Raw genomic sequence first — 24,085 nt, 5'->3', positions numbered from 1 at the left:
TGCGCTCTATATTTCCCATTCATAAAAAGGTAAGAAAATGTAAATTTTTGACTAATTTTGATTGAATTATAGAAATAGCGTCACTTCTGACGTCATATATTGCCAGTGAGTGCAAATAAAACAAATAAATAGGTGAAAAATATATTTTACACCAACTCTTCTAAAATATAACATAACAATTTATTGTACCCGAAACACTTTAAATAATGACGAATTATATGGGCCAAGTTTAACTCTTATCATATATAGTTATTTGGAATGAATATGTTTGTAATAAGCGTGTTAATATTTACAAACTGTTTATTTAAATCTTTATTGGTGCACAATATTATAGAAAAATCTGTATCAATGTATTTATCAGTCCAGGGTTAATGGCTCTTAACGTCTACAAAAAAATGAAAATAAAAAAAAACAAAAAATTAAACAACGTGTTTTTGCTGAAAATTTATTTTTTAGTTTTGCCTTTGTTTTATTGTTTATTATTATGTTTTTGCAACAATGCAGCAATTTCAGATTTAATGGTACTATGTCTAATATATGGGATTATTTACAAAATATACGGACTTACCCTGTGCGTTTCCCACAACCGCGGCAACGACATTTCCAAATCCTACAGTATCCAGTTCTGCAACCTCTTCGAACACAACTCTTTTTACACCAATACTGGACTGGACAGCCATAATTAGCAACAGCTACATCAGCATAAACTAAATGAAGAAATATTTTAGGAATAATGAATCATTCTTTGAGTATTAGGTGAGGCGTAGTCAAATCCAATTAGGGCTCTATGATAGATTTGACTACGCTCCGACCGAAATTATCATCTCATAATATTCAAAGAATGATTCCTTTTTACTTATATAAATGAAAGCGACTATTTTTTTTCATGTAACACATGCTATATATCACTACGCGGTGCAGCTAATACCTCAATATCCAATTTCGGTTATGCTATAAGACACGCTCTTTAGTGAGGTTTAGGCTTTAAAATTGATTCATAATGTTATCACAGACAAAGACAGCAGAAAATATAAATATCATGAAAGGACCAAATTATATTAAGAGGATACAGAAACTAACAAAATGGATTGCCATATTTTTAAAATAAACCCAGAATTACTTAAAACTGTAAACGTTTCTATTATGAAGTTTTGCTTTCTTTTGATAAGAGATCGATTGCTCTTTCAGTTAATTACACGTGTCACAAGCACACACAAACAAATCGTCCACTTAGGATTCTGTTTCTGTTTACAATGATTTTAAAAAAAACTACTAACCCAAGAGAAGGACAGCTAGTGTTAAAAATAATTTTGAAATGGAATAAACATTTTGAAGATATTATAATTGGCTTAACAAATATTTGATATCGAACCTTAAGACGACTGTATAAGTGTTAGAGCTTACCAGAAAGTGGAATAAAGTAATTTTTAATGCAACTAAATGAAACAGAACTGCTCTTTTATACATGTATTGTTTAAAAAATCACGCACTTCCATATGTTGCATTTTATGACAAGCCTCATCAACAACCCACTAGCCAAAAGCGTATCATTACTCACTTCTGGTGAAAATACACGCTGCAGGTATTTAAAATAAAAACTTCATGTCAAAGTTTTTCATTCATGAAAAAGAACTCATTGCGGTAGCGTTACTTGTTTCTCCCATAGCATTTCTTACCTACCCTTATTCAATTGAAAACCTTAGAGAGCGGATATTTTCATCAACTATAATAACTTTCTAGGAAGTGCATAATATCATTCTGTGAAGTCAGATCTGAAAAAAATCTTAAGGAAATCTCTACGACATTGTTTTGTAAAGCAAGTGCAACCCTGTATCATGGATACACCTTTATTACATTACCATGGGAATCTAGGTTTTGCAAAGATATTTTTTTAAAGCAGTGAGCTTAAATAGCTGTTTCCTAAAATAAAAACTATAACATGTCGCTAAAAACGTAATCGTTAGGTTGATATTTTACTAAATTATACCATTGTTTGAAATATTGTTTTTATCATGACAATTTCATAATTGACGGTACTGGGTGAAACTAGTACAGAGTGAGTGTACCTACCCTCACCAACACATATCTTTGATATGTAATACTGATATGATAGGCATATCATTTTTTTTCAGAAAATAATGATTTCGATGTGGCTACAGAAGCGTAAAGTAAGCCTTTTGTATAGTAATTTGGTAGTTTATAGAATAAAACAGGAAGCAATGTGTCATATATTAGATAGGTTATTTATTTGAATGTGTATGATTACGAATAAATATGTTTACAGGTATCAAAAGGTGCAATGTGTTTCAACATTATCAGCATGTTAAGTTTAGCACATCTATTTATAAAATAATTGCGTGTTGATTTTATTTTGGACATTGTTGAAACCAGATGCACAGTCACTTTTACTTTATCATCTTCTTCACTTAAAACAGAATATTATATACTCAGTGGTCATATTTTAAGCTAAAGAAGCTACAAGGTATTTATAATCACCTCCGTGCACTTTTCATAATAATTTGTATAATTTGAAGAAATACGCAGAAGTTATGACTTAAAGCGCCAAAAATAGAAGATTCCCCTAATTGCATGTAACAGGTACATGTACCTAACATGTAATGTTGTAAACGAAAACAGAAAACGATGTTTTGTTCGTAATGTTTACCTGTACAAAGACATCCAGTACAGGATTATTTCTACTCCAAACAGAAATATCCTGAAACGTATTTGGTTAAATGATTACTGTTTAGACACATGTAACCCAATTATAATCGACCAATGATTTAAATTCGACTAAATAGCATAATTCCATTTTCCAATGCAATTATGCATATTGATTAACAATGGCATTCTAGCATTATTAGCTCACCTGAGCTGAAAGCTCAAGTGAGCTATTCTGATCACTTTTTGTCCGTCGTCCGTCCGTCCGTCCGTCTGTCCGTCCGTCTGTCCGTCTGTCTGTCCGTCTGTAAACTTTTTACATTTTGAACTTCTTCTCTAAAACCGCTTATCCAATTTCAACCAAATTTGGCACAAAGCATCCTTATGGGAGGGCGAATATAAATTGCAGAAATAAAAGTCCGATCTGTATTCAAAGCTGAGAAAACCTTGAAACTGTAGAAAAAGGGGGGTGCATTTTAAAAAATCTTCTTCTCAAGAACTACTGATTCCAATTCAACGTAGTTTAGCATAAATTATCCTTATGGGAAGGAAAATATAAATTGCAAAAATTAAGGTCTAATTCTGTTTCAAATCTGAGTTATTACGAAAATAATAATAAAGGAAAGGCGTGTTTCAATCAGTTTAATAGCTTCGGATTCGGCATCCGGTAAAATGGGTAGACAAGACTTGGCCTGGGCAAAACAAAAGATTGGCAGTTATTAATCTGCCAATCTCATTAAAATTTCAGGATATATGATGGACCAGTATATTTGTATTCGCTGTAAATATTGCTGCAAAATAATGCGTATTTGGAATTGACGATTGCCGATCTGCCCCGGCTTTTATTTTGCCACGGCCCGGGTTTGCGTACCCATTTTACCAAGTCTCGTATTCCATACATCTAAAACGAGGTTCTTTGTTTAAAGCAGCCATGACATTATACGAAAAAGGGTCGATCTGACTATGATGAATTTGCTTGTTGTGCAACAGTTCGCGAATGATGGGAAATTTTTGAAACATGCAAAATATATTGGTGCCGATTTTGTGTAGTAAATTGAGGCTAAATATTTCAACGCGTTGAAAGTTTTCACACATGACGTTGGTGTTAGCTTGTTCTGATTTTCGTTTCGTTTTCATTATTTATGCTTTGTAACCTGGGAACTATCGTCTGTATTTCGTGATTTTTACGTATCAAATCAAACAGAGACTTCGGTAAATCAAACAGTTAACTGTTTACCTGCGCAAATTAAGCAAAATCTGATGTATCAAAAAAGTACTGAAATACAATTCATTCTATCGGTAATTCGGCATTATATTTTGCGTAATGGTAGATTAATGCAATAGGTTTTGTTGAGATGCTCGGCATTTTCTCGAGTTTATTCAGTTTAAATAGAGTTTGATATCGCTGTCGGAAATATGTAGGTATATACATGTACATGTATATATATGATTCATTTCGAAAAAATAAATTGTGTTCTTTATTTGTTATAGTGCATGTTTCTTGTGTTTTAATTGTGTACAATTTCTATTTACTAACCATATTTGAGTGTTAAGCTTCGAATTATAAGCAAGATACAGAGATTTGCTCACAATTCTATGTTTGTACACAGATCTTAAAAACTAAAGATTAAAAAAGTAAAAAAATTGTCAATATTTATTAAGAAAATTTTCAAAGTCTCTTCTTCCAGAAACTTATTGTATTGTAAACTTAACCTTTTTTAGCTCACCTGAGCCAGTCTTCTTCTCAAAAACTATTAGGCCAGGAAAGCTCAAATTTGAGTGGAAGCATCCTCAGAAAGTGTAGATTCAAGTTTGTTCAAATCATGGTCACCGGGGGTAGGGTGGGGCCACAAAAGGGGGATCATGTTTTACATAAGAATATATATAGAGAAAATCTTTAAAAATCTTCTCAAAAACTATTAGGCCAGAAAAGCTCAAATTGAAATGGAAGCATCCTCAGGGAGTGTAGATTCAAGTTTGTGCAAATCATGATCCCCGGGGGTAGGGTGGGGCCACAATTGGGAGATCAAGTGCTACATCGGAATATATAGAGAAAATCTTTAAAAATCTTCTTCTCAAAAACTATTAGGCCAGGAAAGCTCAAATTAAAATGGAAGCATCCTCAGGTAGTGTAAATTCAAGTTTGTCAAATCATAGTTCCCATGGGTAGGGTGGGGCCACAATTGGGGGATCAAGTTTTACATAGGAATATATTGAGAAAATCTTTAAAAATCTTCTTTTCAAAAACTATTAGGCCAGAAAAGCTTAAATTTGAGTGGAAGCATCCTCAGATAGTATAGATTCAAGGTTGTTCAAATCATGATCCCCGGGGGTAGGGTGGGGCCACAATTGGGGGATCAAATTTTATATAGGAATATATAGAGGAAATCTTTTAAAAATCTTCTTCTCAAAAATATTTGGCCAAGAAATCTCAAATTGGCATGTAACCATCCTTAGGAAGTGTAGATTCAAGTTTGTTCAAATCATGGTCCCTGGGGGTAGGGCGGGTCTCAATGGGGGATGAATTTTTATAGATAGAGAAAATCTTTAAAAGTCTTCTCCTCAAAACTATTAGGCCTGGAAAGGCCATATTTGAGTGGAAGCATCCCCAGATCATATAGATTCAAGTTTGTTTAAATAATAGTCCAGGGGTAGGGTGAGGCCACAATGGGGGATGAATTTTTACTTAGGAATATATAGAGAAAATCTTTAAAAATCTTCTTTTTAAAGAATTTTTGGCCAGAAAGGGTTTAAACATGTGTAGAGGCATCCTTGGGTAGTGTAAATTCAAGTTTGCAAAATCACAGTCATTAGTGGTAGGGCGGGACCGTGATGGCGGTTTGAATTTTTACATAGGAATATATAAAAGAGAAAATCTTTAAAACTATTCTGGGAAAGTGTTCAGTTCAAAACTCAGTACTTAGTGTGAAAGCAAAGGTTATGCAGATTTAAGTCTGATGAAACCATGATTCCCTAGAGAAAAATGGGGCCATGAAATGGGGGGGGGGGTATATAGGAATAGAGAAAAATCTTCTTACAGGTACAACAACAAAAGGGGCTTGGTATTTACCAAAAAATAAGAGGTTGATAAAAATTGGCAGATTTTCAATTTTTTTTAGCAAGATCTACTGTACTCAGTTGTCAATATATTTTGATACTGTAATGCTAATTTGATCAGAATTAAGGCAATTGTTGCTCAGGTGAGCGATGTGGCCCCTGGGCCTCTTGTTAAGAATTATGATAACCTTGTTTATACTTCCAAAAGTTCATATTTTTTCCATTTATTGGAAACATTGTTTTTTAATATCTAAATACATTTTTATCAATAAAAATTTCAAAACACACAAAGTTCAACTTTAATTCAACAGAATAAACATAATAATAATATTCCTTTCTGTCTTATATTTCTTGATCATTCATAATCCTTGGATGCTCAAAATAATCATTAGGACATTCGGATAACCAGGAATTTACCTTTTAAACAAAAACCTTAATCAAATCTTAACTCTTGAAGAAAGTAACTGTCGCCAGGTGTAACTATTGTGACAATCACTGTTAAATCGAACGAACTTAAAAAAGTTTTACCCATAATTCTTGGCTCAGCCGACCAATAAGTGCTAGGGCATACCCGACAGAGTTGTCCAACGAGTAAGAGGAATGTATTGGGGCAGCATTAATGAAGCCTGCATGGCAACTTTTTACAAAAGTAACATTGCAACAAGGACACGGAAAGCGGGTCGCCATGAGTATCAATTTCTTTAAATTAATGTAAAGTTTTTTTTTCATTAGTTTTAAACATTCTTCGTATAAAGTCACCTTAGCTATTGTTTACCGTTGTGTTACCCTTGTGTGCGCTGAACTGTGATTTTAGCGAGAGTGTTTATACAGAATTTGTCTTTTTCAATTATTAGGGTTTTCTATTACTGTATTAAGAATCTGTTTTAAAAGGTAATTCTTATATGCTTTATTTTATTTCACTTTTCATGTTACATGTTCATTTAAATGGTAAGGGGGAATTAAGCTACCCGAAGGGAAACGTCGTCATATAATACTATTGAAAGTATTGTAATTATGTTGTAAATTAAAGGGGTATGGTCACGATTTTGATCAAAAATTATTTTTCTGATTTTAATGTTTACAATGCTTCAGTGAGGCATTTTTAATAGGCAACCAAAATTTAAGTGTCATTCGTTGAGTTAAAGCGAGTTACAGAGCTTACAATTCATTGCAATGTCAACAAAGCGTTTGTTTACACTTTGAACGTTGAAGTGAAAACTTCAGTTTTAGAGCGAAAATGAATGTGGTAAACGTTAACTTCTGTTTATTCATGCTTGAATTGAATAAGAAGATGGAAAAATCAGCTTAAAAAAGAACTTTTACCGGTATTTTGAACTAATGTAGACAAAAGCTGGGCACGAGCCTTGTTTACATGACAAAGAATTATGAGTCAGGTATCTTCCTTATAACTTCACTACTGACTCTCCAATTCCATTTGGTCATTGCAAATGCATTCCTAAAGCATTGTACATAATAAAAACAGAAAAATAGAATTTGACCAAAATCGTGACCATGCCGCTTTTATGTAGGCCATCTATAACTATCATATTTAATATCTAATAGATTGCAAGTTTAGTTACTAAAATTTTAGTGTGATTTTAAAGGTTTTTTTTTTTTAAATAATGAAGATTCACCTCTGAAATTGAAAAAAAAATTAAATATTAACAAATTCATCATGTACTGAAGTTAACATTGAAGTCTATGGGGAAAATGCATTTTAAGGTATATATTTTTTAGAACAAGTAATTTTCTCACATTTCTCTTGATAAAAAGTTGCAAAAGATTTCCCTTTCTTCGAAAATGCTAAAATAATTCATAATTTACCATACATATTTTCAGAAGATGATTTTTAAAAAAATTCTTGAAAGACAGACAAATCTTTAAAAAAGTTATAAGTGCAAAAAGTGAATTTAATTGACTACACACATACATTCAAGTTTGGTTTTAGTCAGCCTTAAAATAACTTAAAAATACGTGTTTGATGTAGTATAGATCAAACAGAATTGTTAAATTCGCCTTAGTTAAGGGTGGACCACCTTAATCGTGGTGTTATGATATTGTTTACATATTGCAGTGTAATATTATTACTGACGAGGATCTTGATGACGATAAAATCGATGACGGTGATGTTAATGCTGATGCTGTCAAAGTAGACAATGCTCCTAATGCCAATGATATCGACGATGTGCTTTTGTTTGGTAGTGATTATGTCCATATTTAGTCCAGGACTACAGTTCCAGAGTAGGACAATGATTTATGAAGCTGATATCAGTAGGAGTGTAAAAGTGTATTTTCCAAATCAAATTATATAGTCATACTTTTTTGCATATTCTATTATTTTCTAGCTAAGTGAAAGATGTGCGAGTGTTTGGGGCACCGTGTGGTTAATTGTTTAAATATCTATGTTTTCTTTCATTTCGTTTTTTGAAAAAAAATTATTCTTGTTTCTTTTGAAGATTTCTTGATGTTCTTTGGACTGTTTCCGCTCATCACATTACAACTTTTGTTGTTCGTTTTTATCTTGCTATCAAAATACATACTTGCATTCTGTTATGAATGTATTTCTGGATGGAGAAATAAGACTGGTTTATTATGCAGAGGAAACATAGCACCATACAAACTTATCCAGCTTGCACCTTCCATTAAAAAAATACTTTACAGATTTCCCGAACTACGCTGAAAGGAGCAAATTGTTTTTCAATTTTTTTTTTAATTTGGTAAGGGTATTTCATCTCGTACACCTCCAAAGTCCACTTGGAGTTGTGCGTTCTGTTTTGTATCCTCCTTGTCGCGACAAATGTTTGGCTAACTGGGAAATCAATCACATCGTAACATTTATTATATTCATGCCTGTTAAATGTATTTATAGATCAGTAGTCGAATTGGTTTTTTATGAGTTGTATGATATCTTGATTTAATATGCTACACGCCTGTAAATAAATGTATTTATAAATGTTACTTAAACACGTAGTAGTGTTTGTTTATTCTTTTCATCTATTGGCTGTTATTGGGATGAATGACCGTGAAAGTTATTGTGTACTAGTATTACAATTCGAAGGTGCTTTTTGTGCAGTTATTTATATCCAATTTAATTAATTTGCACTTTCAGAGCGCTTCATGTCCTACTCACAAGTTTCTGTTTATTTCATCAATATTTTATGTTCGTTTGAGTGAAACGAATAAGAATAAAAAACAACCAATTACTTTAAAAACCTTTATTCTTTTATGAGGGTGTAAGATCGTACTTTCTTGAAAACAGTTGAGCTGAAATTTTGCAGAAAACTGTACACATAGTTTTCATAATACAATTATTCTCAATTTTGCTGCGAATTTTATAACAATATAATAAAAAAAACTTAGAGACATTATAAATTAAACACATTGTTGAGCTTTTCAAAGATAAGGATACCTTGAAAACAGTGTAATTAATTTGAAATATTTTATATTTTTCGTTTGTTTGTTTGTTTGAATTTTTTTAGGGGGTTATACGGATTTTTTTAACAAATGTATTATAGTTATTGAATAATGTACATGCATTCTGTATACCACATTGATTTTATTACATATTATTAACACATATCAGCGCAACAAACAATTGTAAAAGTGGTGTAACTGGATGCAATGTGACCTTGAGAAATATACGGTGTAAACAAAAACTGGTTACTGGTTCTGTAAACAATGGGCGAATATTGTGGAATCATTAAGATACAATGTAATTCAATTTTAGAGGTATTTTCATACATGTTCAAGAGTAAATTTGTTGTCGATATCGACGATCTCGTTTACAAAATGCGTTATCGACATTTATAACATGGAAGTGCAATGATGATCTCGGTTGTAACTGTTAAGCTTCAAAACCGACTCAATATCGAGAAAACTGTACACCTGGTAAAAATTTCGGAAGTACTTGTTCACGTTGCCAATTGATACCGATACGATATCGTCGATATCGACAATATCGACATTAAGTTCAGATGGCTTTTGTTGTGAACATAAGCAAATCGACACGATATCGTCGATATTGACACCAAGGTAAGACAACATCAATGCAAAATAACGTCGAAATGATATTATTTAACTATTGTAAGATAATATCTATATCATCGATATCAACAAAAACAGTAGAGATAAGTCATGTACAAAAGCCCATTATAATTGAATAAGTAATGCACGAAATGCTATCCCCACGATTCAGCTAAAAACACAATCCACGAAAACTAGCTCCTGCAATTTTTCATGATTCAACGTTATAAAATATTTCATTCATACACGACAATCTGTGTATTTTTTCTAAGAATGATGGCATCCGTCCACTTTAGAAAACATTTTTTTAACGAAGCTATTTACTTTATTTCTGAAAGCAACTATATCATATATATTATCGAGCAATGGATTAGAGTATGAATTACATATGTGTTTTGTTCAAGTCAAACTAATTTTAAACATTTGAAATAACTATTAACGTGTTTAAATCAATTAAGAAAAATAAGCAAAATTTTAAAGGTAAAATCTAGTAATTAATTATTCTCTTATAAGAGTTCATAAACATAGAAAGTGTTGATGTAAACAGATAAAACGTTAAATGACGTACAATTGATAAACAACGTAACAAACATTTGTAAAATAGTTCAAATTTCGGTAAAGAGTATATATACTGTCGTAAAACAAAGCATTCAAAGAAACGGTTGACTAGGACGTAGGGTTAATGTCACATTAGGAAAGAAAAAATTGTGTTTTTAACAAACTGCACCAAGATTCATTAATCTTTTGTTGCAAAAATGCAAACAATTTTATAATCCTCTAACGTTCAATTTCATTAAGCATTATACATGTGATAAAAAATAACTAGTTGAATGCTTGTACGGTTATCGTAGGCTCAAAATTTGATGATCAGCATAATCATGACATGAACAAAAGATCACACACAGTTCAGAAAATACAATTATTCAATATCTGAAAAAAATAAAAATATTTGATACATATTTAGCAACAATGTTTGAAATCCATATTATATAAAATAATCAATAAAAGGAATGAGAGCGGTGCTCCTTTTGTCCAAATAAATTTTTAAAAAATTCTTCGAGGTAAATGTACGTTCATTTGTAGGAGTTACATCAAGAGGTATATCATGGCCATTATTTTCTTAATGCTATTTATAAATGGTGAAGAGAGAAACCCAATAATGAAGTTTTCTTTGCAATAATTTTGGTAATGACATTAATCAAATCAAGGCATAGTATTAAAATTCAATTCAAGGTGTCCAAGTAGTGGACAATGCACTCGCTTGTCACCGCTGCGACCCGAGTTCGATCCCCGTGATCGACAGTGGTGGTATGTGATAGGGTATGGTGGTCGCCCGCTTGGACACGTGGGTTCTCTCCGGGTACTCCGGCTTCTTCCCACACCAATGACCCCCTCGCGCTAACGTCCGTGCCAACGAGAGATATTAATATAAGTTGTAGAACTTGCTAATCAATCGTTGTAAAATAAATAAAGTTCAGTTTTAAAATTCAATTTCCTTTTAAACCGAAGTCTAACAATTTAAGAAAAATCTTTCAGTTGTTAATGTATTTCAAAAATAACCCTGCCAGTCCTGTGCTGCTATTCCCGCTGCAGAGGTCAAGCGCATCGAATGCATTGTGATGTCAAAAATGCTAGAAACCAAACTTTCCAAAAAAAACTTTTTATGTCTTGAAAAAAAATCCTTGGTCAACTCCAAACTGTTACAAAATCCACAAAAAATATTTTAAAGGAAATTGTTTCTTTAATCAAAGTATTAAGAACCTTTAAAAGATCAAAACAATTGCGATATATTTTCAGGTATAAAGTTATAACTGAAAAATTCTAGGCAAGTTTACTGAAAATTTTCGCCTTCAATATAGGCCTGTATTCCTTCCTTCTTATTCACTATACTTATATTTGTTTGAATAAAGTAAAGTTTTCAATAAATCAACAATGAAACGCATTGCTTTTTAACAGAATTTTTTAGCGTATCTTAAGCGTATATTTAATCGAGTACAATGTTCCACATGTTTTGTTATTCAATGTCGGAAATGTTTGAACTTATAATGCACATTATTATACAATGTAAATGAGACCCAATATAATTCTATTTAGTAAAAAGACTAGAATCTAGGAAGAGCCAGAATAAACAGACAACACGTTACCACATTTATAAAATAAACACTCAGTTGCTAAAAACTCTTTAACTTTATCTTAATCATTTTATTGATTGATAACACTTTTAAGTTGGAATCGTCCACGCATGTCACTTAGGGTTCTGTTTCTGTGTAAAATGATTTAAACATAAAAACTACTGCCCCAACAGAAAGAGAGCTAGAGTTAAAAGAGCGAAAACTTTCATTCTGCCTGGCAAACGTATAAATCTAAAATAGAATAAGTCATTTTGAAAATACTCAAATTAGCTTAACAATTATTTAAAACCAAATCTTTATGACGACAAGCCTCATCGACAACCCAATAGCAATTGGCGTATTATAACTCTCTGATGAAAATTCATATGAGAAGCGTTTAAATAGAGGCTTTATATCATGATTTTTGATTGATGAAGGACGAAATGTGGCATTATTGATTGCCCTGTCCCAATTTTTTTATGAATAAAAGTGACGTCATATTTAACAACAGTTAAGAACAACAACTAATGAAAATAAGGCATTGACGGTCACCTGAGTACCATAGCCTTTAGACCGACTAGTCAGAGGGTATCGTTTTTGCAAATAGGCTTCATTTTAGAGTCCTATCCATAATCTTAATCTGATGTTTAAAGAAATATTTATTCACAAAAAGGGAGGGGGGGGGGGGGGAGGGTCGGAAAAAGCTCAGTTTGTAAACTTTTAAAGTGAAGGGAACTGCGATGTTTGATGGTCAAACTTTTGTCATATGCAGTTTTATTCATACTGCACAGTTTATTTTCACAAGTAAACAATGCACGTTAAATCAAAGTAGATTTTCTAAAATATAACGGCAACAGGTTATCCAAGTGACACAAGTGACTTTAAAAATACATGTCCAGTTTACAGCCACACCCAGCACCCCCACCTCCAAAACAGAGAAAATAAGAAAAGCTCCCACCCCTGTATAATGGGCATTGAAATTTTTTAACAATTACATAACGTGTCGTAAATGACACGGCACAATAACACAAAAATGAAATGACATAATGACATAATAAAATTCTAAATCATTTGGTAAATCGCTCACACGGAGGATGTCTATTTTATACTAATTATTTATTTTGAAATAAAGATAAAAGTTGATTCGATAATGAAGTTCCTAGTTTTTAGACTGGGTCACGTGACCCCGTCTAGTGGTTTACTTTCAGCCGAGGTCTCAAACCGGAAGGCACGCGTAGAACACATGAATTGACTCTACGCGTAAGAAAATAGTGCAGAAATTTTTCATGCATTTCAGTAAATATGTATTATAAAAACACGCATTAAAGTTGTTTATTTTCTAAATAGAATTTTGTTTATACACAGAGGACTTAAACAAATAGTTTTATTGATCAAAATATTCTTGCTTGGGTTCAAATGTGGAATGCACAGCGCCGTTGACGATTCAGTTGGTGTACGAGCTCACTTATCAATAGAAGAGGTTGATGGTGGAATCGAAATTAAAGTTCCCAAACGCAATGTGCCATTTTTGAAAAGTTTTGAATTTTATTTTGACAATCTTTCACCTTAGTACTACCAAACTTCATGCGCAAGCCGAAGTTTAAATCGGGACGGGTTATACACAGATGTTTTACAAATTAAATAGGTGTTTCATTGGTTTCCAGTCTACTTGCGGTATGACTGCTGTTCGTCTCTAAATGAATTTTGTACAAAGAAAATAAAAACAAGTCTGAATTTTCCTTCTCGTTTGTTGGCTCTTTAGTTGATTAAACTGAATTTAAATTTTAAACAATGCATTCTAAGCAAAATGTATAATAGATTATACATTTTGGAAGCCTTAAACATCATATAATATATACAATCTTATCGATTGAAGAACCAAGTTAAATGTTCATGTTTTCCGGCTTAGTTGGAATCAGGCTTGGGGTGAATTACATTGTAAAATAATGCATTTCATTACCATTACTTCATGAATAAGGGTATTATATTACCATTACCATTACTTAATTTTCTTGAAGTAATGCATTACATTACCATTACATGAGTAAAGTAATGCATTACTATTACTTTGTGAAAAGTCAATAAGTTTTAAAAAAGTAATTTAAAAACTAAATAAAGAGTTTTTGTAAATTTTTCATAAATAAAACATGCCTAAAATATTTACAGGTTCATGTTTACTATACAAGATTGCTGTTGCACTTGTAGTTCTCAAAGTAAGGTTGGTCCCGTAACATTTACACGCTAATGGCGGAGTTGACAATCACTGTTATTTATGTCTCTGATTTTCGGAGTATGATTTTTAATGAAAGGAACGGTTGTATCGTAATTCGTGTTGGTGAAGCACGAGTTTACAAATAAAAAATAGTAAGTTGCGAACGGATTTATTTTTACCTATTAATTTTGCATGAATCGCAAATGAAGAAAATCGTGTCAGATAAGTCGGTCTTAAAAATCAAAATGGCGACCGTGACAAATCTTTTTATTGTCAAAGTTCTTGGAATCTTATTGTACAAAAAATATTTCTAACGCCAGGTGCCTGTGTTTGTTATCGGTATACAAATGGCTAACTTTGTTTGTTAATTCAGCAGTTTTAGAGTTTTCGGGGTTTTCATAAAACTTTTATTAAAGATACCATCCGAATTATGGATTTTCCCTTGGATCACAAAATTGAATAAATCTAATGATTAAATTTTTCTACTTTGATATAGTTGTTTGATTTTCCCAGTTAGTAGTAATTTTTAAAATTTTTCCTTGGGGTCTGATTTCACATAATATACCGTTGGGTCAATTTTCTACAATAATGAAGACCAGGATAGAGTAAAAGAAGATGGGTGGATAAGGCATGTAAAATGCCCATACGCGGTCGGACAGGCTACTGAAAAATTAAAGTATCAATAAATCTGATGGGTTTTTTAAAAATCATTTAAAACACCATATATTTAACGAATCATTGATTTTTAACCTAAAGGTATGTTCAATACTTGGAATATGTTGACTCAAACAGGCGTATACGTATCAAAACCTGCAAATACTGTCATTTTTTAGAACTTCAAGGCATTTTCTTTTATAGAGTGGGTCTGTTCTCCATACTTTTCTCATAGTCTAATTAAGGTCTAGTGGAAAACAATCAACAAAAACGCGGAGAGATGACCCACTATACTAAAAAAATATCATTTTGTATCCCAACAATTGAACGTTTTGAAAAAATAATACAAGTCGGGTAGTTCGTGGTCTTAGTCACACATAATATTTAAAAAGCCCACTTTGTTGTGTCTGAAATGGCTCAGTGGTTAGAGTACCTGGCATAAGCTAACCTTATATATCTAGGGTTTTTATGTTACGGGTTCAATACCACCAAAATTTCCGACAATATTTTTTTTCTTATTTTTTGTTAAATATATTAAAAACTGACTATTGTTAGAAATTATGCTTTTGCAAAGTTATATCATAATTTATTTGAATAGATTTAATTGGGGAAAAATAAATTCAAAATTGTATTTCACCACTTAACCGAATGGGAATTTGCGCCATCTTATTCCCCCATCTTCTTTAGACAAAGTATCAGACAATTGCAAAAAAGCCGAATTAACATAGATTGTAACACATATTTCAAACTCATAAATTTTGGAAGCATATTCGAGGAAATCCAGGACAATTACAAATTCAAACTTTCAAGACCCCGTCTTTCAGTACTCTCAGTACTTTGATGATATATGAGTTAACGTTTAATACAATCTTTTCTTATACCTTACAAATAGAATGAAAACTTAACGAAATTTTGGCCGCCATATGTGTTCTGGCATTTTCTAAGGTCCAATTAATAACACTTTGAATGGGTTATTGTATTATGCATTATGCATTCACAAAGGACTTTTAAAGATTATGCGTCTTCCCTGAAGAAGGACGATTAATGAAATAATACTTTTATTGTTATTATAGCATTGAATGATTTATTTTTGACGTCGTCGTGTCAATAACTGCCGTCAGGTGAGCAGACAAATTGAATAACGCGCGTTAGCGCGTTATGATAATTTGTCTGCTCACCTGACGGCAGTTATTGACACGACGACGTCAAAAATAAATCATTTAATGCTTATATTTACATTCCCTTACTGAAGAAATCAATTGTTTACTGAAATAAATCGATATAAAGTGAAGACCACGGAGGGAGTAAATTAGTAACAGCAAGAACAGCTGATTTGTAATACCGGTTTAAACTGGTTTTCACAGAGACCGTTGAGATGAGATCGACGAGCATGAAAATATAATCCATGAAAAATAACTATTGAAATGTTGCTTTTAACAATAAAGTCAACTGTTTTGTTGAATAATTATAAAACATGGTGTTTTGACAACATTTATGAAATACATTTTTTAACCGATTACATAGAAATCACTGTTTGAGAACTACTTATGTAAATTACATGTAAATTCATACGCAGTGAATAGGTGTTGCATTTAGAGGCATTTAAACATCACGGAATTTAATGGAAAAACACAGTAGAATGTAAATATATGTCAATATACAATGTGTTTGACTAAATAAAATCAAAGCATTGCAGTAAACCATTTACGATAATGGTTTAAATGCCACTTTCCGAAAATAAAACTTATCCACAACCTCTTCACGTAAGCACATAAGGGGTCCTACCTAATAACGAAACAAAGAGGAAGCTTTACTTTCGGTTCAAAATACGTTGTGTCTGCCCGAAAGGTAATGTAAAGATTTTTTTTGAAAAGGGAGGAAGTGTTCGACGAACTTTGTAAGGTTTTCAATTAATCTTGAACATATTTGAACATCAATATCATTTCGATTTATTTTTTCGATTTAGTTGTCTTTCTTGATTGTTTATATATTCTGACCGTGTTTTGTTTAAAGCTCTTTCCTAGCAACTTCAAAATTATCATATATGTATTTTATTTTAAACATTTCGTAAGTTTGATTTCGTTTTCTATTCTAAATATATTACCAACAGATCCAAATTGAAAGTGACTTACAATTGCTTATTTGTTTCTCTTTAAACGTGTTTATCTTTGAATGATTTTTGTTACAATGAACCGTTTATTTTATTACAAATATCATGGTTAAAGGACACATGTTATATGCAGTGTGCAGCAAAATGTTAGATTTTAAAATAAAAAAGACTCTTTTAACTTGTTCAAATATCAAAATTCAAATTAGATTTGCCAAAACACATAATGACACAATAAAAATACATTATACACATATATAGACCAGCAGAGATCTGCATGTCTCGTGTAACCCCGCAGAAGAACTTGCAAAACTATGACTTGTCTAAGAAAGTAATTAAAAATGTAGAATAAATCTTTTAATTACATTATATCTTCAACAGATTATCAACACTAAATTAAGTGTATAACAAACATAAATACCCCCACTTATAATTTTGATGTTTAAGTGCTTTTAGTCTCAAACTACTTATCTTAAAGCCCAAAAGGTATCTATTTAGGTTTTTTTTTTACTGAAATGCTTTACTTAACACGTTGGTGCACATTCTTCTCTTGATGGCCGTTACTGAGTCGCTCGTAAACGCAATCGATTAAAGTCCGGTTAAAGGGACGCAACAATTACTTTATTTGCCAGGTATGATTATGTAACCAGATTCATTTCCTTCTGCTTAGTGGAAACATGAGCTGAGTAATTATGATAAAGGAAATTTTTACTTTAGTTTCCATTCAGCAAAGTTTTAACAGAGGCATTCGCAACAATAGTCTTATTCTCAGTTTAATAAAAAAAAAATAAGTATAACTTTCCCAAAATAGCTCATCTTGTCTATCGAGTTCTTTTCAGTCCGATAACAATAAACACAAATCACATTTTGATGTAATGTTTAACAACTAGAACTTCTAACTTTGAAAATTATTATGCAACATTTTGGAGGGATGGGGTTATTTGTTGTGTTTGTTAATGCTGCTGTAAAACAGTTATCCAAAAAGCTAAGTGGTAATGCACTCGCTCATCATTGCTGCAACCCAAGACCGATTCCTTTGATTGACATTAGTAGTATATAAGAGGGTATGGTCATTGCCAGCTGGGACACATGAGTTTTTCCGGGCACTCCGACTTTTTTCCACATTGAAGACTCCTTTGCGCTAACATCCGTGCCAACGAAAGATATCAGAACTTGATTCTTAACATTTGTAAAAATAACAAACAAGTTACAATATTTATTTTGTAAATACATTGCAAAGAACGCTTGTCATTTGAACTTTGTTTACAGGGGGTTGCAGGAAACAAATTGAGATATACAATCACTGACATGCCTTCCTGTCCAATTTGTTACGAGGAAACCTCTAACCCACATTTCTGCGTACCATGTAGACACACTTTCTGTTATAAATGTATCTCTACGTGGGGAAACAGGACTTGTCCATTATGCAGAGGAAACATCGCATCATACAAACCTGTCAAACTCGCATCTTCCAATGAAAATGGTACGGTCTAAATTGTTATTCAGATCTGAAAATTTTATTTATCTACATATATCCTGGAATCACATATTTTTCATTTTTTGTGTCTGTTGCAAAGCGGATTTTCTTTAGATTAATTACAATTTGTCATACGGATAAATCAAGTAAATTGATTGGTAAACTTTCTGGAATTTAACAATTGAACGTTAGTAAGTGATTGATCGTCAAATACTTTTAGAATATCGAGTGTACAGTCGATATACTAGCGATTCTAAGTGAGATACTATGGCAAAGAAAAATATCTTTGCCAAAAATGATACTCAATAGCACGATTAAAGGGATTGTGTGCAGGCTCTTAAACGATTTTTATAAAACTATAAATCTATTAAACATATAAATAGTATATTGCATGCTCCTATTCAAGCTCCTTCGATACGAAGATAACGGGTTTATGACCATACGATCTAAATTATAAAAAAATGTTTTCTTCTATTAATTTATAGATTTTCCAAACTACGCTGAGAGGAGCAAATTGTTTGCCACTGTTTTGGTGATGATATTCCTTCTCGTCGATCTCCAAAGTTCAGTTGGATTTGTGCGCTGTGTATTGTATCCTCCGTGTCGCGACTTATGTTTGCCTATGTGGGAAATCATTTACACTCTAGCAATGATAATATTCATGCCTGTTAAATGTATTTATAGATCAGTAGTCGAAATTGTTATTTCTGAATTGTATGATATTTTAATTTTAATATGCTACACGCCTGTAAATATTGGGAAACATTTACTTTACCTACCTTTATTCCTATATGAGGGGGTAAAATTGTACTTTTTTGAAAATAGTTGGGCTGGACTTTTGCAGAGAGCTGTACACATTATTTTCATTTTATTATTTTTAGACTCAGCTTCTCAAACAGATTTGCTGCAAATGTTTGAGCAAATCCAATTAAGAAAAAGAATGGAAAACACTGTAAGATATGTTATTAAACATTTTAAAGGAAATGATACCTAAAGATCAGAACAAACAATTACAAAAACATTGAATCCTTCTAGTTTGTTTGCCTTTTTAACAATTGTGTTTTAATTATAAAACAATGTGCTATGATGATGTATATTTCATTGATTTGTAATCTTATTATAAACAGGCGCAACACACAATTCACAAATTAAAGTGGTGTGAATGATTGCATTGTCACCCGAATAGATATACGGTGTAATCCATCCTAAACACATTATTTACTCTGGCTGGTTCTGTAATAATAGGCAAATACTGTGGAATCTTTAAAGTACTATATATGATATGAGTTGAATTTGGCCCCATATTTCGCCATTTTTAAAGTGTTTCGGGAACAATAAAATGTTATGTTATTTCTTAGAAGAGTTGATAAAAAATATATTTTTCACCCATTTATTTGATTTATTTGCACTCATTTGCAGTATATGACGTCAGAAGTGTCGCTATTTCTATAATTCAATCAAAATAGATTAAAAATTGACATTTTTCTTATCTTTTAACGAATGGGAAATAAAGAGCGCATGCTTAAAAAAGGACATTTTTTGGTCAGTTTTTAGTGTTGGCTAGTTACATCTCTAATTAAAATATTTTGTTTGTTCAAGCATGCGCTGTATGTTTTCTGAAAGAAAAACTGCTTGGAAACAAGCTGTATTATGCTAAAATTGTAAAAATGGCGAGAAAAGCTTGTCTTTATGATATCATATTTCTAAATTGTGGGTACTTGAATCAAAATGAACACAATGTAAAAACATCACATATATATCTGTACAAAGAAAACAAAGAATTAAAGTAAATAATAATGTTTATTTTAAGGGGCCATTTTAGGCCCACATTATATATTATAATAGTCCTTTATGATGGCTCAATTTCTTGGTATGTGTTGGTAGTCCTTCCTAACAACGAAAGCAAAGTTAGAACGTGTTACCATTCTTTTAAGATATCATAGCCGTCACATGACCAAAATATATCCCCCTGTATAAGCAAAACACGTAATCCACGAAAACTGGGCCTTGCAAATTTATATGATTCCATAGTAATGAATTACTTCCTTCAAAACAAAAATATTTGCAACTATTCACATTTATGCACCTACTTTACCTATTTTCTCCAATATATCATGCATGTACACTCCAGGAACTAACATACTCTATGTTGTCAGCTTTTCCGATGCCAATGCTGTTCACACCCACTCCTCGTTAAACAGAGACTGACAGGTTCAGCATAAACTAAATGGAGTAAAAAGATTATAATGACTTATTTGCAATATACTCTGATTTATAGTAAGACTTTTTAAAGACCTAGTTAATGTCACAGTAAAAAAAATCTCTGTTTTAAAAATCTGCACATAGGGATCCTTAAACTTTTGCTACATTTTTTTTATATTCCTCTTATGTTTATTTTCACAAAACACTGAAATATGATATGTTTTATGCTGGTACAGTTCTTTTTTGCTAAAAAATTGATAATCAATATGATCATGACATGATGAAAAGATCAAACACAGTTCTAAAATTACTTTATTTCATTATATGAGAATAAAAAGTGAAAATATATACATATTTAACAACGTTTGGTATTGAAATGATATAAAGCAATCAATAAGACAAATGAAAGCGGTGGGTTGTTCTTTTTGGTGACAATGAAATTTTTTTAAAAAAATTAAAAGATCTAAAGAGCTAGAAACCAAAGTTTCTTCGAAGTACTTTTTTATGTCTTAAGTAATAATTCCCTGAACAACTCTAAATTGTTACAAAATCCACAAAACAACATATTTTTTCTTTTGAAATTCTCTCTAATCAGAGTTTCTAAGAACCTTTAGAAATTCAAAACTATTTTGACACCTTGTCCACACTGTTGACTTCGTAGTAAAAACCACTAAGATAAGAAGTTATAAGTGAGCTATTTTTGGAGGATTTTCGTAAGGTTTTCGCGTGTCATCTAGAAATGTACCCATTCCTTCTCATTCACCTCAATTTGTTTAATTTGATTAAGTTAGTTAACGTTTTCAATGAAATTGCGATGAAGTGCATCGCTTTTAAGCAAAAATATTTTAGCGTTTGTGATATCATGTCTGATCTGATTAAATTTTTATGCTCATTAATATGCAATTTGAATCAATATATGAAATCCAATATACTTCAATTAAGTAAAAAGCCTAGATTCTATAAAGAGCTTGAAGAAACACACAACATGTATTTGTCGCATTTCTAAAATAAAATTAAAAAACTAAAAATTCTAAAAGTTCATTTAAATGATATTTTTTATCAATTGATTGATTACACTGATTATTGAAATTGTCACAAGCACAAAAGACGAACTCGTACATGCATGTCATTTATGATTGTGTTTGTGTGTATACTAATTAAAATATTTTTAAAAAAATTCTCAAAAAGACGTTCTGCCCAGCAATTGTTTAATTGTTAAAACTTCTCAAAAAGACAGCTAGTGTTGAAAGAACGATTTTTTTTCGTTCTGCCCAGCAATTGTTTAAATCTAAAACGGAATAAGGCATTTTGAAAATACTGAAATTGACTGAGCAAATTTCTGTGATCAAATCTTTATGAAGATTCTTTAAATTAAAAGAACATGGAGTAGTGCGTACTTTAATGCGACCAAATGAAACAATACTGTTCTTTCATACATTGTTTAGGAAATAACACATACAAATGTTGCATTTTATGACCTGCCTCATCACTACCTTTTTGGCCATCGGCGTATTATAACTCACATTTGATTATTAAAATTAATGATGGAAGCGCTTTAATGGAAGCTATATATCATGATGTTTGAGTGATGAAGGTTTAAATGTCGTATTATTGATTGCCTTGTCCCAAAGTTCATATTTATGAATTAAAATGATGTCATAATTAACAACAACAAACAACAATAACTAACAAATATAAGAAGCTCATAGTCATTGACGGTCGCATGAGTATCATAATCTTTACATTGTCCAGTCGGAAGGTCTCATTTGTTGCATTTTAAGCTTCATATTGGATCCTTCACCCTAATCCAAATTTATGTTTGATAAGCATTTATTTACAAAAAGCGAGGGGGGGGGGGGGGCAGAATTGGAAGAATATCAGATTGGTCAAAAGAGACCTATGGGCATACAATGGTAAATCTTTTTTCATGTTCAATAATATTTATTCTGCACACAACATGCATACAGTTAATTTCTACAACCAAACAATGCAAAGGAAAATGACCCGAGTGATCCAATGACCTTATAAAATTACATGTTTATTATACGGCCCCCTCCCCAGAAAGGCCTCGATTCTTGCATAATTGACAGTGAATTTCATAATCTAAGAACATATTACATGTAACAATGCATTCAGTTTATCTCCCACGACTATGAAAATATAGAAGGAAAGAATATACAATTGAAAAGCTGTCAATGTGACAGCAAACCGGGTTTTCGTTCATGTGAACTGTATCCATAATCCATGCCAATCCTGAATTGATAAACACTACCTACAGTATCCAGTGAAATGGAGTATCCATATGCAATATTTGCCAAAAAAATGCTGGTACTTTTTCATAAATTATCAGAAATCAAAATCCTAGAAATATGCACACTTTTAATATACGTACAAATGATCTGCAAAAGAACAAATGCTTATCTTGAAAACTGTAAGAGGAGTTATCCGTACAATAAGGGTACCCTATATGCAATATTTTGTCAAAAAGATGTTCAAAGGCTTGTATTTTTTTCATAAAAAATCAAAATCCTAGTAATATGCACACCTCTGATATATGTACAATTGATCTGCAAAAGAACAACTTCCTATCTTGAAAACTGTAGAAGGAGTTATCCGTACAATGGGGCTACCCTTTTGGCAGCCGCCCACCCGCTATTTTCACCATTTCAATAACCGGATTTTTTCCGTTGGAAAACCCGGTTAAAAATTCAATGCATATTTACTATGTGGCCATATTGGTCCTACACAAGGGTCCCAAACCTCTGACCTAGGGGTCATTAATTTCAAAACTTGGGTAGAGGGTTTCATGAAAATCATTACCATTCATTTAGTTTATTTTCCACTGCTGTGGAGGAAGAGAAGATTTTCTTCGATTTAATACATTTTCCTATTGTCATATTAGTCCCACCCTAGGGCATGATCCCCTCATGCAGAGGACAAGACTTTTAAAATTTTGTTGAAGGGCTTTAAGATCATCACACTCATGCAATTAGTTCATCCCCCCCCCCATTTTGGAAAGAGGGAGAACGATTTAATACAGTTTCACTTTATGGTCATATTGGCTCTCCCTAGGGCCTAAACCCCCTACAAGGTGGAGGGATTTATGAACATTAGATTCATGCATTCAGAATATCCCCCCTCCTGCTGTGGATATTTCAAAGAAGATGGTTGAATAAGGCGTGTAAAATGCACATATGAGGAATGATTAGATACTACAAAATTAAAATATAATTTAATCTGATACAGATACGGGGGAGGGGGGGGGAGGAAGGCTTAGCCCCCCACACTTTTTTTGCAAAGTTAGATCTAGCCATTAGGCTCATAGCATATTCAGCCCCCCCCCCTCTTTTTATCGCAGCAAACATTATTGATCTTAAACTTACCTTAGTACTAGTTTCTCAATTTAGTCCTCATTCTAGTTATCCCCTCGCGCAACTTGTTGCGAAGGGGATATAGCATCGCTACCGTGCGTGTGTGTGTTCGTATGTGTGTATGTGTGTGTGTATGTATGTATGTGTGTATGTATGTATGTATGTATGTATGTATGTATGTATGTATGTATGTATGTATGTATGTATGTA

General features: G+C 32.2%; 2 long non-coding RNA genes across 2 annotated transcripts; one reads left to right on the top strand and one right to left on the bottom strand.

The window, feature by feature from the left end:
• Positions 1–295: 295 nt before the first annotated feature.
• LOC105321393 (uncharacterized) lies at positions 296–1,304 on the bottom strand. Its single transcript, XR_004596810.2, has 3 exons — positions 1,278–1,304; positions 569–707; positions 296–385 (listed from the first exon to the last, which is right to left on the bottom strand). It is a non-coding gene; the product is annotated as an uncharacterized lncRNA (long non-coding RNA).
• A 15,124-nt stretch (positions 1,305–16,428) lies between these two features.
• On the top strand, positions 16,429–19,782 carry LOC105321394 (uncharacterized). The gene is made up of 3 exons (XR_898949.4): positions 16,429–16,566; positions 18,095–18,308; positions 18,788–19,782. It is a non-coding gene; the product is annotated as an uncharacterized lncRNA (long non-coding RNA).
• Positions 19,783–24,085: the final 4,303 nt, after the last annotated feature.

Source organism: Magallana gigas, chromosome 4 (assembly GCF_963853765.1).
Source record: "Magallana gigas chromosome 4, xbMagGiga1.1, whole genome shotgun sequence".
Classification (NCBI taxonomy): Eukaryota; Metazoa; Mollusca; class Bivalvia; order Ostreida; family Ostreidae; genus Magallana; species Magallana gigas.
The sequence above is the reverse complement of the archived record's forward strand: the minus strand, read 5'-3'. Positions and strand labels throughout refer to the sequence as shown.